This window comes from Polypterus senegalus, chromosome 2 (assembly GCF_016835505.1).
Source record: "Polypterus senegalus isolate Bchr_013 chromosome 2, ASM1683550v1, whole genome shotgun sequence".
Classification (NCBI taxonomy): Eukaryota; Metazoa; Chordata; class Cladistia; order Polypteriformes; family Polypteridae; genus Polypterus; species Polypterus senegalus.
In genome coordinates this window covers 282,273,770-282,290,186 of record NC_053155.1, presented here as the reverse complement: position 1 = coordinate 282,290,186, position 16,417 = coordinate 282,273,770, and positions in this window count along the sequence as shown.

Below are 16,417 nucleotides of genomic sequence, written 5' to 3'. Positions count from 1 at the left end.
TTAGTTAAGATGGATTGCTTTCAGTTTATTAAAAAATACACAATACACGTAGTTATTACACAAAAAGAGTCAACTCGGTTAACCTCAGTTTTCGAAACAGACAACGAGGTTTTTAATTGTTTGCCAGACAAGGTTGAACGGGTTAGCAAACTAATTTATAAAGCCGTAATTAATTTAAATGGCAAGCTTATTTCAAATACTTGCTAACATTTTAGAAGAGGGGGGCTTTCGCGCACCTACTGGCCACTTATCAACACGCAACACGAGAGAAGCCTCTGCTAAAGCGGCGTTACGTGGCGGTAAGGCGACTAACGGATGATTATGGGCAGCCCCGTTTTAAAATGTCACTGCTGCCTTGTGGGCGCTTCTTCGTGACACGTTCGTTAAGTCGTTACTGGACACTAACGGGCTAATAGACGACCCATTCGACTGTGTTAACGAAGGTTTTTAAAAATGAATTCACATTGGAATGGTCCGGCATTGCAGTTCTGATGACCGCCATTGAGATCTTATGCTTGTGGTTAATCAAATTTATTTTAAAGCTTATATAGGATGTCTTGATAATATTGGCAAAAATTGTGACACTTATAAATTAATAACTCGATAAGTCTGTTTTATTTTAACTCATCAATCAAAGTATTTAACCGTCTTATTTGGTTGTGATTATTTTTAACAAAATAAAAAAATAATAACCAGTGTCCGCGACAACCTCCGTTTGTTTATTAAGGAGTATCTTGAAATACAACTTGAATGAAACGTTCACTCGGAGGCTACTTGGAATTTTGTTGATTGCGCCTCTTAGAATAAATATTTTGAAAGAAATCGTTCACTTGTATTTTCTCTGAGGGGTCTGCTGTATAACTCGATTTTTTAAAATCCTTTCTTTTAGTGCGCACTGAAGAGCACGTTGCCCTGCAGATTAGTCGTCGCTATTGTGGCGTTTAGTCAACGAATATTTTCTATAATGTGCAAAGGAAAAGTGCATGAAGGAGCGAAACAAAGCAACAACACAGCACAACAGATCATAATAAAACACAACAGCATAACAAAGCAGTGATGGTACAACCCAACATATGAAATGATGAATAATACGATACGAAATAATACGCTTCACTCAAACATTCGTTGAATATTCCAATTAAAATGGTGTGTTGGTCTTGAGACAGAACGCAGATGTGAATCTCTTAACGGCGACTCACTTTACTAGAACATGGCTACAAGTTAAACTGCTACTCAGGGTCTTATTTAACACGTTTATATAACATGAAGAATGAATCATACAAACAAACTACTTCACAGGTGTATAATGTATTTGGTGCATTTTTTTTTCCTCAAACATAGTTATCGAATGTAGATGAAAAAGAATAATTGGAATAATAACATTATAAAAGCTTCTCTTAACGGGCATGCACAGGTATCGTCGCGCTGGTGAACTGGTGTTGCGACCTGCCAAGAGGGCGCCTTCAAATCTTTCACAGCATTGAACGATTATTTTGAAATGAATGTGAAACGTAAACCGATTGAAATGAGGAGCCTCATCGAAAAGATGGAACGGTAAAAATAAAAAAAAAATCCATCAAGCGGTTGAAATGCGCCGTGCTTTGTGGCCGCGATGCAAGATGGGCAGCCTCGACTCAGCACGGTCAGCCACACCGGTTGTTTTATTGCGTTTGATTTGCTTGACCCCACGTGTTTTCAGAATCACGTGGTGTGCGGGGTTATTTTTCAGCTACGCAATACTACCATTTAATTGTTCTTGCTTAGCAGAGAGTGAGCTGCACGTTCACCTTCGGCATCGAGATCGGTGTTCACGGCTCAAAACGAAAATAAGGGTAAAAGAATATCTGAGCTGTGGAAAAGCCCCGGCCAGTGCAGACTATCTTCTTTTAACCAAATATCTCAATCTAATTCCAATTGACGGCTTCTCCGCTTCAGAAAGTCTTCTGGGGAAGACGGCATACTGTCCCCTTGAAACTATTCCGACAGCCACCCCACCCCCAGTTCTTTAATGCGCACATTTTCACCCATTCAGCCCCTCATCTGTCTTTACACCAGTCTGGGTCTCTTTACTCATCGATCTCCCCACTGTCCTGTTATGCGAGGTAACTTGTATTTAATGCTTTCTGGATTCACATCTGTCTATGTTCTGTCACAGTCCGATTTGCATTTCTATCCAAAGCAGGAGTCTTTTTGTCCAGCCTTTCTGGTTTCGGGGCAGTCTGCAGCTTGGCGCTGTCAAGCCAAAGGACGTTTCTGTCCGCTGAAGGATTGAGCACCGACATCATTTCTAACTGTCACATAAGACAGCCAATAAGGGCGAGGGTTCGCCAGGGACTTGAAATATACAAGGGGGTGGGTACGATGCCAAAACATCGAATATTTTTAAGACATGTTTTAAAAATGAATAAAGGATCGAGTCAGTGCTGATGTTAACATAAACCCAAGCAGATCGGCGAAACGCGCGAGGATTTTTGTGCACGTGAGCCGCAGGAACGTTGTGGTTCAGAGGCCGGGCACTTCTTTAACAACCGTCAACTATAAAGAGAATGTACACCTGTGCCATCCTCTAAGATAATACTAAACCTCATCATCTTTATCATCTAATCATGTAATTACTCATATAAAGCAAGATTCCTGCAGAATGATTACTTTTATTGGACGTGACGCATTAAAATATGAATTATATATATATACACACAATACAATACAATACAATTTATTTTTGTATAGCCCAAAATCACACTGGAAGTGCCGCAATGGCCTCTTGACAGCCCCCCAGCCTTTCCTCTCTGAAATGACAAGGAAAAACTCCCAAAAAAACCTCGTAGGGAAAAATGGAAGAAACCTTGGGAAAGGCAGTTCAAAGAGAGACCCCTTTCCAGGTAGGCTGGGTGTGCAGTGGGTGTCAAAAGAAGGGGGTCAATACAATACAATACAATACACAGAACAGAACAAATCCTCAATACCGCATAAAAATAAAAATTTTAGAAGTACGGAGCAGAATTTAACAGTAGATGATATCACATAATAAGATTTGGATATTTCTAGAGTCCTGGAGACCTCATCCATCAAGCTGCCTCCCTCATTTGGCCATTCCACGGCTAAAAACAGTGCTGGGCCAGCCAATCCGATGAAAGGACCCCTCTTTCCCATGATTCCTGCGATCCTCCATCAGGGATGACTTTACCTCAGGCAGACAAAACAACTTGGCAGGTGGGCCGTGGCACCAAGTGCCACATTTGAGTACCGAGAAGAGTATTATCTATCCATCCATCCATTATCCAGCCCGCTATATCCTAACTACAGGGTCACGGGGGTCTGCTGGAGCCAATCCCAGCCAACACAGGACGCAAGGCAGGAAACAAACCTATATATAAAAAAAATATATATATTTAATATGCATGCAGTTTGCCGGCTTTCCCTTATGTGGCACGTACTCGGGTTTCCTCCTGTATCCCAAAGAGGTATAGGTGTAACTTTATAGTGAGTGCCGATGTCTGCGTGCCCACTGGTGCCTCCTACTCGGTTTGCTCCTGGCTTGTGGCCGATAGGATCCCACAACTCCTATAGACCAAGCAGATTTGATAATGTTATGTTGAAGAGTCAATGACGGTAATTATCGACCGCTTCTGAAAATTAAACGAATATAAGTCACGACGGTTTATTGGATCAATGAAGAAACCCTTTGAAACGTGGGCGGTGAGGCCAGGTTAGTGTCTGGCAGAATGTAATGCTCTTCTTTAAGTGTGCCATCTCTAACCAAAACCGCCGAGTGAAGGAAGGCCAACAAAAGAGGAGCATTGTATACAGAGAAAGGGGTCTCGCTATATTTTCGTGTTTTTCTAGTTATGTGCCTATTGATTCGTTTATGTGTATCTTATTTAATACATTTCGTTTTCACAGCTTTACATTTCGTGTCTTTCATATTTTATTATTCAATATTTCCACTTATTATTTTCTTGAGCTAACTCATAATTTTACGTTTAATTAATGTATCTTTTATATTATTTACCGTTTCACTTTTTAATTCCTGTGAAGGAGCCTTGGGCATGGAGAATGGCGCTCAGTAAAGTGTGTCACTACATATAACTGAGCTGAATCATTTCTATAAAACAGTGAAAGTCAATGGAAAACACACAACGTGTACGGAAATTGCGCTTTTAAGTAGCAACGTGTTTCTCGAGTGGTTTAAAAAGGCATTCCGACTAAATGTACATTTCCACCAGATGTACAAAACCGATCAGAATGCCTTAACGGGCTCGAAGAGACGAGCAACACCGGTTATCCATTCTTCATGGCCGCTGCCCACTGTCTCCGATTGATATTTAATGTCCCTTTCCAGCCCTTAGCTGTCAATCTCCATTCCTGGGAAGGCATTTTCTTTTTCTCTTCTCTCTCCGCCTTTATTTATCTAAATCTTAATGAATTTGAATGGCTAGCTCCAAAGTTGCACTGATAGCCAATGAATTTTAAAGTCCAAGTTAAAACCCCTTACATCTATTCAGGTCCCTCACAAGAGGGAATTAGCTAGGATTAGTGCCCATTTTCACGACAAACACTTCGGCTGCAGTGGATTTGAAAGTCTAATAAGAGTCAAGGAGATACCTTCCCTTTGAGGGTATTAAAAAGTTTCTGTTCTCTGCTCGTCAAGTATCGAGGTCACAGGACAGCGACTTGTATCGGCCTCTCACTCGCCGCGTCATTGGCTTCGTCCGCACTCGACTTGCTCAGAAGACCCGACGCCGTTGATTGTCTTCGATGGGCGCTTTCTTTTAAAAATGAAATGCACGTTACGCGTGTCGTTTTATGCTTTCCCACTCACACGATTTGTCGTCTAAGCAACAATCTGTCAAACGTACAATTTTACTATCTTTAATAATACTCATACCCTTTAAAAATAAATTTCGCTTGTATGCCAATTTGCCAATGGGTCTATGCGCCCGTCGAGTGTTAAATGGCTTCGGTTATAGTTTTACAATGCAATCAAAAAAGCACAAAATAGGATGCTACGCCGAAGTTTATTATATTCTGTTTTACTTTACTGACACCTTTTTCCAAGGCTACGTTACAATTTTTTTTTTCTTTTATAGTTTGGTCACCGACACACAATGTGGCAAAGGCAGGAACTGAATGTTGACATTTCAGCATATCGATCACAATACGCCGCTTTATTATTTTAGAATAAACACACTTTACACTTCTCTTTAAAACATTATATACCACGGTATACGATGCTGATGTTTTTATATGTTTAATGACGACCTAGCAAGATGCACTTAATAATGTTGTGCCCTCCATCGCCTGCCAGGCTGCGCCTGTACCCAAGACCACCAGTTACTGAGTCCTCCCGGACCACCGGCGCGCTCGCTTTAATGGAGGGTCCCTTGTGTGTCTGCCGCTCCTTCTAAAGGCTGTTCGCTTCGGCAAGAGCTCGGATACACGCACTGGTGCAGTTCTTGTTTAAATGTAAATAATAATAATAATATATTTTTGCAAGTCCAGAAAAACTGCACTTTACCGCAGTAAACTTGCTCCACGCGACACACTGGAAGTATTTACTACCAGCAACATAAGAATCGGCGGTGCGAGGACGAAGTAAAAACGGCACGCACTGCTTTAACTGCTCTTTCAGGTTGCTTTACATTTCATCCATGACTGACACGGCTACTAGTGTGGCAAACCCCGCACCTAAAGTACTCTAAAAGAGATCAGATTTATCACATCTAAAACGAGCAGTGTGCAGTTCTGAAACAAATGCTTCTTGCATTGTATTAAGAAAAAAAAAAGTTCGGCAAATATATGAAAAAGTCGAAAAGATTTTCGATGAGATAATAGGTAACAACATATTCCTATCCTTTTAAATCAAGCCAGATGGACGGCAGTATTTAATAGTCAGGTAGATATGAAAGGCACTCTATAACAGACTACATGATCAGTGGATTTTACTTAAACTTACTGTCCGGGGTGGCAGTTAACATTTCGATAACTTGCCGCGAAGATGAAATGAAGTGATTGAAATGCGCTATGCTGTACTTGTCCTACCTAAATGATAGAATACTAAAGGCAGACAGACAATGACGTGCAGAAGGATGAATCCGTACAAAAGAGACCAATCGTATCTACTGTTATTAATACGAATTATATATAAACAGTATTTACTTTCTCTCACTTCTGTTATATATTATATGTATATAAATACGGATGTGTGTCCATATTTGGAAAGTCTGGGGCATTATTTCCTAAAGCGGTCCATCACCCACCCCACCTGCCCCTTCTGCATTTCAGCTTTTAAACTTGAAATGATCTAGGGGAGAAACGGCAGCTTTTCCAAACAAGTTAATTAGATCAGAGGATCTAGGCTGTCCTTCTAAAAGGAAGACCCAACTGTCAGGGCTCTGGAGTCGAGGAAAGTTAATTGAATTAAGTTTTATCTAAACTAATTAGGAAGCAATCTGCCACGCGAGCTGTTTCAGAGAGTAAGGCGAGAGAACAAGGGTTTTGTTTCCCGAAAATGGAAAAAAAAAGTTCACTTTAGGACACTGCAATATGCAGCCTTTATGTGAAGCTTTCCCTTTTGAAATATTAGTCTTCATTTTGGCTACCTTTTGCGTTTCATGATTAAGAAAAATCTTTCAATTCCGTAATAAATATCGGGGCTTGAACGTTTAATGCATAGGTCAGAATAAATACTATTAATTCATTCGCGTAAACTGAAGCGCAACCTCCGCTTCAATATAAACGACTATTCATGTCCACTATAAAGTCATATTAATTTACGAAAAGAAGCCATATCATTCAGACTCAATAACACATAATAGCAATCTTATTAAAAAAAATACCCTTACATCGATTTGAAAACGATAGTAAAATATCTTTAATGAGCAGTTCTAGAGATCGCAGGAATTCTGCTGACTTTGCACATTATTATTCATTTTCGTCTTTCTTGGCACTTTTATGACATTCGGCTTATTAAGTAACGCGATTCAAATCGCCTGAGGATCCTTTTGAGGTGTGCGCTGTAACTGTTCTTGTACATTTGCAGGTCACATTGCTCTTTGCTTTGCTTTACTGTAAAGCTCATTAATAATAACTCGCCCGTTCGTTTCGTTTCGGCTGCTGTACCCCTGGAGCTTCTTCTTTCGTGAACCGCCGGCTCCCCAAGTCCAAACTCTGGCCACGCGAACGCCAAGACGCCTCTTTTCCGAGGTTTGTTTTAAAGGCAGTTCTTTACTTCGTGCAGGATATAAACAATCAAACCATCACGAAGCTCTAATTTCAAAATACTGTACACTACACTGTAGCCGATTACCTTCCCGTCTGTGAAACTGCAGTTTCTGAAAATTATACGCACATAAGTACAAATATATATATATATATATATATATATATATATATATATAAATATATATATATATATATATAAAATACATATATATTAATTTCCAAAATAAGGTTTAAGCAAATGTTTCTCTTGTGACGCAGAGTCTGTTTCAGTCCGTTGTTAATCATATAAAAATCATTCAATTTGTGTCATGAAACCCGTCTAACAGGATTTATGACTGCCTGCCTTAATTGTATTGGTGTCACACTTTTTCTTGCTGATATTAATATGAAATTTCATTTTCTGTGCTGTAAATATAAAAAGAGAAAAATGCTAATAAGTCATTTTTTTATTCCGCTAACATTCCGTTAATAATGAAGGTACAGTGATCTTAAGGAGATTAAAAAAATAAATAAAAACGGTAAAATAATTACAATAAATAATACGAGATATTTGTTCACTTTTAAACTTTTAACAATATTTAGAGTTTTAACCCTGAACTTAAAACCATTTTTAATTTTGACTTGATCCTAAACAGAACTTCTTAGCTTGATGTTTTAAAATGGAGGTTTAATAGTTAATAAAATCAAATGTATTAAACCTCAGTCTGAGAAGTGTGTCCTCTTAAACTGAATAAAACAAAGCGAATTCTGGACTTCAAAATGTATGAATAATTTCAGGGCTCGCTCCATATTTTCTGCTACCATTTATGAATGAAGTTAAATTAACAACGATGGCTATTGACTAGGAGGCCGACTTGACGTTTGGCTCACCGCCTGACCTCCAGCGAGTCGCTTCACCTGCTTGCATTAGTTCGAGTGGGGGTCTGTGCCGGTGGGCTTTGTGATGGTAATCGCTAGCTAGTGGTTTGTAATTATATACTACATGGTGAGAGTTATTTCATAAACTTAAAAAAAAAAACAACAAAAAAAAAAAAAACCTTGTTCCACCTCCATGGTGCAGACGAAGTAAAATCTCTCTTGCTGTAATAAGACTTTGGGGGGCAAACTGGACAGTTCATATTGTTCAGACAGCTCGGGCTCCACGACCTCGTTCCAGAAAAAAAAAAAGAAAAAGAAAAAGAAAAAGAAAAAGAAAGCTTCCATTTCAGCCTGCAAGTTGATTGTAAAACACCTATAGGCTAATTGCATTTCCAGTTTCTCTATAATGTTATACATTTATAATAATAATGTTTTAAAAAGACATGTAGATTGTGTGAATTTCCCCTTGGGATTAATAAAGTATCATCTATCTATCTATCTATCTATCTCTCTCTCTCTCTCTATCTATCTATCTATCTATCTATCTATCTATCTATCTCTCTCTCTCTCTCTCTATCTATCTATCTATCTATCTATCTCTCTCTCTCTCTCTCTCTCTCTCTATCTTTCTATCTAGATTGTGGCCTTCTAGTAATTTAATGCATTTAGCTAACATTATGGCTCCTTTGTAATTGTCTTTGTCGTCTCCTTGGCCCTGAAGACCACATGTAATTCTTATCGCTGCATTGCTGATTTGTTTCTGTACATCCCATATAAAGTACGACAAGTCCTTGTGTAAGTTTACGTATCTCTCTCACTTACATATTATTCTATTATCTGCTGTATAATAATATCATATCTACGCTGAACCTTCAGTGACATATCGGGGTCTGCTTTGCTGAAATTGTGCCAGTCCCTCTAATAAAAGGGTGCCAAGTGACTCCGAAAGCCACCTCAAACTCCTCACACGTATGTTAGTCGCCTGTTGTGTGTTTCTGCGTTATCTTCGCCTACCGACCTTTGAAATAAAAATCCCAACTACTGCCATCTCCACATTTCTCTTGACTCTTCCCCTCTCCCTTTGCCCAGAATACAGTGCGCTGTACAGCTCCGTGCTCCTGGATCTCTTTCTCTGACTACAGCATTCAGTCATGTCGTTTATCGACTCTCTGACAAGCAACTTTATTGATATTCACGTGTGAAGACTCTCTCTGATATTCTTGTTTCTGTCCCGATCAGGTCCAGTTACAGGAGTCTGCACTGATAGAAGGTCACAAGACACACTCATTCACACCCCTGCCATTTAGAGGGGCTCATTAGTGTGACTGGGCATACTCATGTGCCATGGATGGGATGCCAGTCCTTTACGGAGGACACTCATGCACCCTCTCCGTTTGGAATTGCCAATTCAATGCGACTCACGCTTTTAGGATGCAGGATGAAATCGCTTTGCGTCCACGCAGACAACAAGAAAACTGCAGCAATCGATTGTTGGCCTCAGCAGATCCAGTCTGTGCAGAACTAGAGTTAAATTGCCATTACTGCCATTGTGCCATTTATACGTATCACAGGACGTGCTGCACGGGATGATCTAATGGCTCCGTTAGTTATTATGCAGGGTAGGCCACAATACGCCAAAAGAGAATAACAAGACAATGAGAAAGGCAGCGTCCATGTGCTGCGGTGGGCTGGTGCCCTGTGTTGGCTGGGATTGGCTCCGGCAGACCCCATGACCCTGTAGTTAGGATATAGCAGGTTGGATAATGGATGGATTCCATGTGCAAATGACCAACCTGCTCAGTACTTCAACAAGAACAACATTTATTTCTATAGCTCATTTTCATACACACAGTAGCTCAAAGTGCTTTACATAATGAAGAATAGAAAAATAAAAGACACAATTATAAAACAAAATAAATCAACATTAATTAACATCGAATAAGAGTAAGGTTCAATGGCCAGGGGGGACAGAAAAAACAAAAAAAAAACTCCAGACGGCTGGAGAAAAAAATAAACTTGATGGGATGGGACGAGAATCTACCATGAAGATAGACTTTCTGTCTAAATGGAGATTTAATCAAAAAGACAGCCTTCACTCCTTCACTCAGTGAAACAATGTACTGTACTGTATAATCTTTTTATGTGAACTAATGTTAAAATATGACATCAACTGCATATCCAAATAACAGAGTGCCATATAATAATAATACCAAGATCTGTGAACTGATCACATGAACACAATCCACATTTGCAAAACTAAATGCAACGTCTTGTAGAAGGCATAATGGATTGTGAACGATAGGGGCGTCCTCGCTCCCTTGAACCCCTGTCCACGACTCCAGACACCAGATAAAAGTCCAGATGTTGACTTTATTTTTCTTCCACAGTGCACAAAGCACACTCTCCACCACAATACTCATTAAACTCACAAATACTCAATACTAATCAATCCTCCACTCCCAGACGCGTTGTCACCCTTCCACCCAGCTCAGCTCATTGTCTGGGAGCTCCCAAAGTCCTTTTATACTCCCTGACCCAGAGGTGTTTCTGCCCAGCAGTCCACAAGTCCTTATTCCTTCCGGGTCAGGGTAAATAGTCCTTTTCTTCAACCCAGAAGTCCGTCGCTCTTCCTGTGACGAACCTCCGGGTCACAGGGCACGAAGAAGCCCTCGGTCCTCCCTGCAGCTCCCTCCTGTGGCCCCCACGGCATCCAGCAGGGCTTTGCATAAAAACTCCATTGTCCATGATGCCCTGCTGGTCTTCTGGGGACCTCCATGCTGCAAGGAGGGCTCCACCTGGCGGCTTGGGCTTATTGGCCGGCCATCCTTCACAGTATTTAGAGTACGTACATTTCTATGTCGCTCCCTGGACCCAGAAACGAATTAAGAATTGGCTGGGGGGGCTATACTGTACATACAAAGATGTTTGGGTGTATTATACTGTATACACTTCACACACATGAATTAGAATTGTCAATGGCCCTCTAAACCAAACTAATTAGTCAGCCCACCAGTCAGTGTCCAACCTGCTATACCCTAACTACAGGGTCACGGGGGTCTGCTGGTGCCAATCCCAGCCAACACAGGGCGCAAGGCAGGAAACAAACCCCGGGCAGGGCGCCAGCCCACCGCAGGGCACCCACCACACACAGCAGGGACAATTTAGGATGGCCACTCCACCTAACCTTTGGGAGGAAACCCACGCAGACACGGGGAGGACATGCAGACTCCACGCAGGGAGGACCCGGGAAGCGAACCCTGGTCTAACTCGAGGCAGCAGCGCTACCCACTGCGCCACCGTGCCGCCCCAAACTAACTAGCATGTCATACATATAAAGTGAAATTAGACATAGGAAAAAAAAGAGCCAAAAGATTCAGTTCAGAGCAGAAATGAATCTGGGTTGAAATATTGGTTAAAATATCAAAGAATAACCTTCCTCAGACCAAAATCGGTTGGAAGGCAACACAAAATGTCCACGGCATAACTAAAACATAGCTGTCTCAGACTTGTCTCTGTAGTTACACGCTGATGTGATCAGCCATGCCAGTGTTTCAGTGAAGACTGCCATGAGTGCCACTGGACGAGTACTGCAGTTCCCATAAAAACACGAGGCACTTGCCACTTCTGCACTGTCACGGCTGTAGACAAGTAGTGTTTAGCTGCGCTCTCATCCCAGCCAAGCAGGAGGTGGTCCGGTGCTAAAGGCGCACAAGTGAGGCGAGTGCAGTGGGCTGCACAAAGGGGCTGGAGGGCAGCGCAGAAGGATGGAGGTGGGCCGCTTGTGGCTCTTTGGTACCCGTCGGCACCACTTAACTTACAGACCTAAAGGAACCTGGCCAAGCTGTATTCTTGAAGAGGATGTGCGCCTCCATATCTTCTAATCCCGTTTCACGTCTAAAAAGAGTCACCGTCACGTTCAGAGAGCCCACAATATTGTTTCTATTCAAAAGCCTTCTTCTTAATGGATTAGAAAATGACTGCTGACATCCCTTTACAGCATGACCTACACTTTGGCAATATCTTGATTCCCTAGTTTGTTTTGTTCCCGGAATTACAAGCTCTGGAGTGGCATGAGCTTAAATTGGAAATTTCCAATAAATTCTAGCTATCATTGAATTTAAGAAATTGCATTTTTATCATTTTTTTTAATAAAAAAAAAGTTGAAAATAAATAGCCATCTGCAAAGGGAGAGGGGAAAATCTCCCTCACGCATTTTTTGAACACAATGCTTCTAAAGCTTCCTGTTTAGGAAGGGCAGGGGAGAGATTGAGGGGCCGGGGGCTGAGCACATGCATGTGTCTGTGTTACTGGAGAAAGGGACGTAACTGAATTACACTGGAGCCACGTGGTCAAAATGTTCATTACTAATTGAATTCTCCTGCCAGACAGTCTAATGTTTCTGGCACAAAGGCTTTGCTCCTTTTCTCTTGTGCTGCAAAGCTGCTATCTTTATGTCTAATGCATATGGGGTGCATTCATAATATTCATTTTGGCTGAGAAAAGCAAAAGGCCTTTCTTCATTCCTGACATTCATCTTCTTACTTGAACCTAATCTAAAGCATCTCTTCTTGCCTTGGTCCTTTCCTATTAACAGGGGCAATTTTCACTTTAGCCATTTTAGAAATGACCACCACCAACTCTCCCAATTTACCACGGCCATATTGTCATGAACAATATTTAATCGCAACTCACCCGCCAGATATCTCTTACAGAGTTACGATGAACCTGAATGTTTTCTGTCAAAAGCCGGGCTTTAGAGTAGGATTGAGGTGTTAGATGGGACATCAGAGCAACACAAATTCAAAAAGACAAATTCACACACACACACAAATACGTCAGGTCAAATTAAAAGGCTCAGTTCACCACAATAGACTGAGGGTGGAAAAATGGACGCCAACACTAACACTCACTTAAACCAAATGACTATAGAAAGACTACCAGTCTAAATTCAGAATTAGGTAAATAAAGTTTAAAACAAAGTGTTATGTGCAGTAAGGGAAATATTAAATGTAAAGAAATAACAGAAACATGGAACTAAAAGGCAAACCTGGAAGAAAGGTTTACGGAGTGCATTGAGGGATCATCAACTGATCCCAAATCCAAAAGTATAATTATTTCAGAAGGAAGTCCTGCACGATTTATAGGTTTAAATTCATCCCATTCATACCTGTTTATAAACTACAAATCATCTTCAAATTGTCAAAACATTAAACCCATAAAACATAGGATATTATATACGCCATCATGTTCAGTGCCAAATAAACACAAAGAAAATCGTCCATGATTAACGTTACTAAAATGTCAAGTGAACGCCAAGTTTGAAGCTTAAGACAGAGAGCATTGATGTTATTTAGCACCATGAGCACCGAGTCCATCCTGCTATATCCTAACTGCAGGGTCACGGGGGTCTGCTGGAGCCAATGCCAGCCAACACAGGGCGCAAGGCAGGACACAAACCCAACTGTGCAATATATACCTTTGACTGGTCACTGAGTGCTAAGTGTGGCCCTTGGCAACCTGGGCAAACTTGAACAAGGAGCGGACCTTTGGATCGCACGACTGTGAGAAGGCTGCAGTAAAGCTGGGGTGGATCTGCTATGAAACTAAGGAAGCTTAAGCTTCAGGGCCCCAGAAGCGACTTTAGTCCACATTGCTTCAATATTTTGGGTGTTCACTGTAGGAGAAAGGGCTTTTTTTTTAACTAATGATATTAATAACAGTACAATTCAATACAAAATGATAGTTTACGGGGCGGCACGGTGGCGCAGTGGTAGCGCTGCTGCCTCGCAGTTAGGAGATCCGGGTTCGCTTTCCGGGTCCTCCCTGCGTGGAGTTTGCATGTTCTCCCCGTGTCTGCGTGGGTTTCCTCCCACAGTCCGAAGACGTGCAGGTTAGGTGGATTGGCGATTCTAAATTGTGCTTGGTGTGTGCTGGGTGTGTTTGTGTGTGTCCTGCGGTGGGTTGGCTTCCTGCCTTGTGCCCTGTGCTGGCTGGGATTGGCTCCAGCAGACCCCCGTGACCCTGCAGTTAGGATTCAGCGGGTTAGAAAATGAATGGATGGATGGATGATAGTTTACAGTAAAAAGGTTATTAAAGTCTCATGACGGTTAGCTGTAAACAAGAAAACCTTCAAATTAAGGATGTTTCATTCTAAATATATTTAACATAATTATCAATAATTTAAAACACTATTAACATTTGTGACAGAAATTAGATTTTTTTCTTAAAATTATTTAGCTTAGGCTAGCCATAATTTTAAACAAATGAAAGCACATTTCATTGATTATGGTCAGTGCAAAGGTCACTTACTTAATTTTGGTTTTAATTTTGTTTACATGAATAATCCTATAAAAACTTACAATATACTAAACATATAATACTATTGCAATAAATGACAACAACTTTACCTATGTATAATTAGAATAAACTTAAAATTAAAAGGTAATAAAAATATATCCTTTGATAGATACAAAAAGTAGAAAAGTCACACACTGAAAAGGCAGTCATAATGCTAACGTGATATTTATTGCCTTTTCAATGTGATACAATATTTTAGTTACCCCAACTCAAAAATAAATGTTATATTTAGAAAAGCAAGATAAGTAATAAGTGTGAAATAGCCCACCTCAGTGTCTTCATGGAGAGTGGTTATCCAGACCTTTTACAAACTAGTTGGTCTGCCACAGCAGTAAAACTCTGTGTTGGGTGTTTTTTCGCCACTCGCATGACTTACTTTGCACAGTTTTGTCTTCTGAAATCCTTACTTTAACACACAAAGCAGTAGCGAATGTTCTGGGATGCACACGTGACAGTTCTATGTGCAACGCGATTTGGAAAATTCTAAAAAACTAAAAAGGCGGCACAATTAGCTCCACAGTAATGCCCTTCCTATTAGACATATCTAAACAAAAGAGCTGTGTGTGTGTGTGTGTGTGTGTGTATGGAGAAGTCCGCTCTGCCCACGCTCAACCACAGCCACCAGATGGTGCATGCATGCACTTTTAATATTTTTTGGAGCTTGTATGCACCTCAGTTTTCACTGTGAAAGACGTGGCGTGCATGCGTGTGTGTGTGTATGGAGCAGTCCGGTCCACTCACGCTGAACCACAGCCACGGGAGTTGCTGTGAATTCTATGGGAAGATGTAGAAGCTTATACAAGTGTGACTTGCACTTGGTAAGATGGCGCATACACTTCAAATGCACTTCAAAGTGCAGACAAACTCCACTTTGTGGAACACACACGTACGTTCACACAACGAGCTACCATACGTTTGCCTGAAGCAGGTTCCAGCCTGCCACAGCTGCACTCGACTACATGTCCATCACGGAGAAGGTACGACCTGTCCCGGCCCACTTAGCAGACGCCTCTGCAAGTTCATCAACTTAGTAACATTGCTTGGGGAGACTTTGGGTGTTTTTTTGTCCCGAAGACCACAAGCAGCTAGTCTACAACAAACATTAAGTACGCGAACATCAGAGGCCTGTGTTTAACGCAATTAAACTACAAGTAAAACCTGGAGTCAGTAGAAATGCACCCGACACTGGTACCTCAATTACACCTTAACTGACACATTTCCCTAAACATGGGTCATTAATATAAAGAAATGAAACGGACCTGCAAAGGGCAAGTGTTGAAACCTCCCTCCTTGCTGACACGCACAGACGATGCCTCCTCTCTTCAACATATGGGAACCACAGTGGGCGTGGTTTCAGAGCACGGGCAGAGGAGGCATGGCCTTTGTGTAAGTCCTCTTCACAGCATCGCGCCAACAGCTACCAGGATGAGAACGTCAGCTTCACTTGACCCTAAAGTTCATTGAAATGGGTGGACCTGGGGAGGAGGGGACCCCTGGGCTTGAACCATTGTTCAGGCCCCCCATAAACGTTCAAAGGGAACCACGGAAAAATTAGTATATAATATCAAAATTTAGGAGTTGAACCCAGCCACAGGGGATGCACAAACCGATGTATTTCTTCGTGCTGGTCCCAAGCCCGGATAAATGGGGAGGGTTACATCAGGAAGGGCATCCGGTGCAAAATTTTGCCAAATCAATATGTGGACAACAATACAAATTTCCAAACCAGGTCGGTCGAGCCCCAGGTTAACAATGATCACCACCAGTACTGTTAGTCAACAGGGTGCTAGCGGAAATTGGGCTACTGTTGGCCAAAAAAGAAGGAGAAGAAGAAGGGAAAGACGTGTCCAGAGAGGAAGAAGAGGAGGAAGGAAAAGACCGTGGAACTGAGGGTAGAAACTTGGAATGTTGGCAGTATGACAGGTAAGGGGAGACAGTTAGCAGATATGATGGAGAGAAGGAAGGTTGATGTATTGTG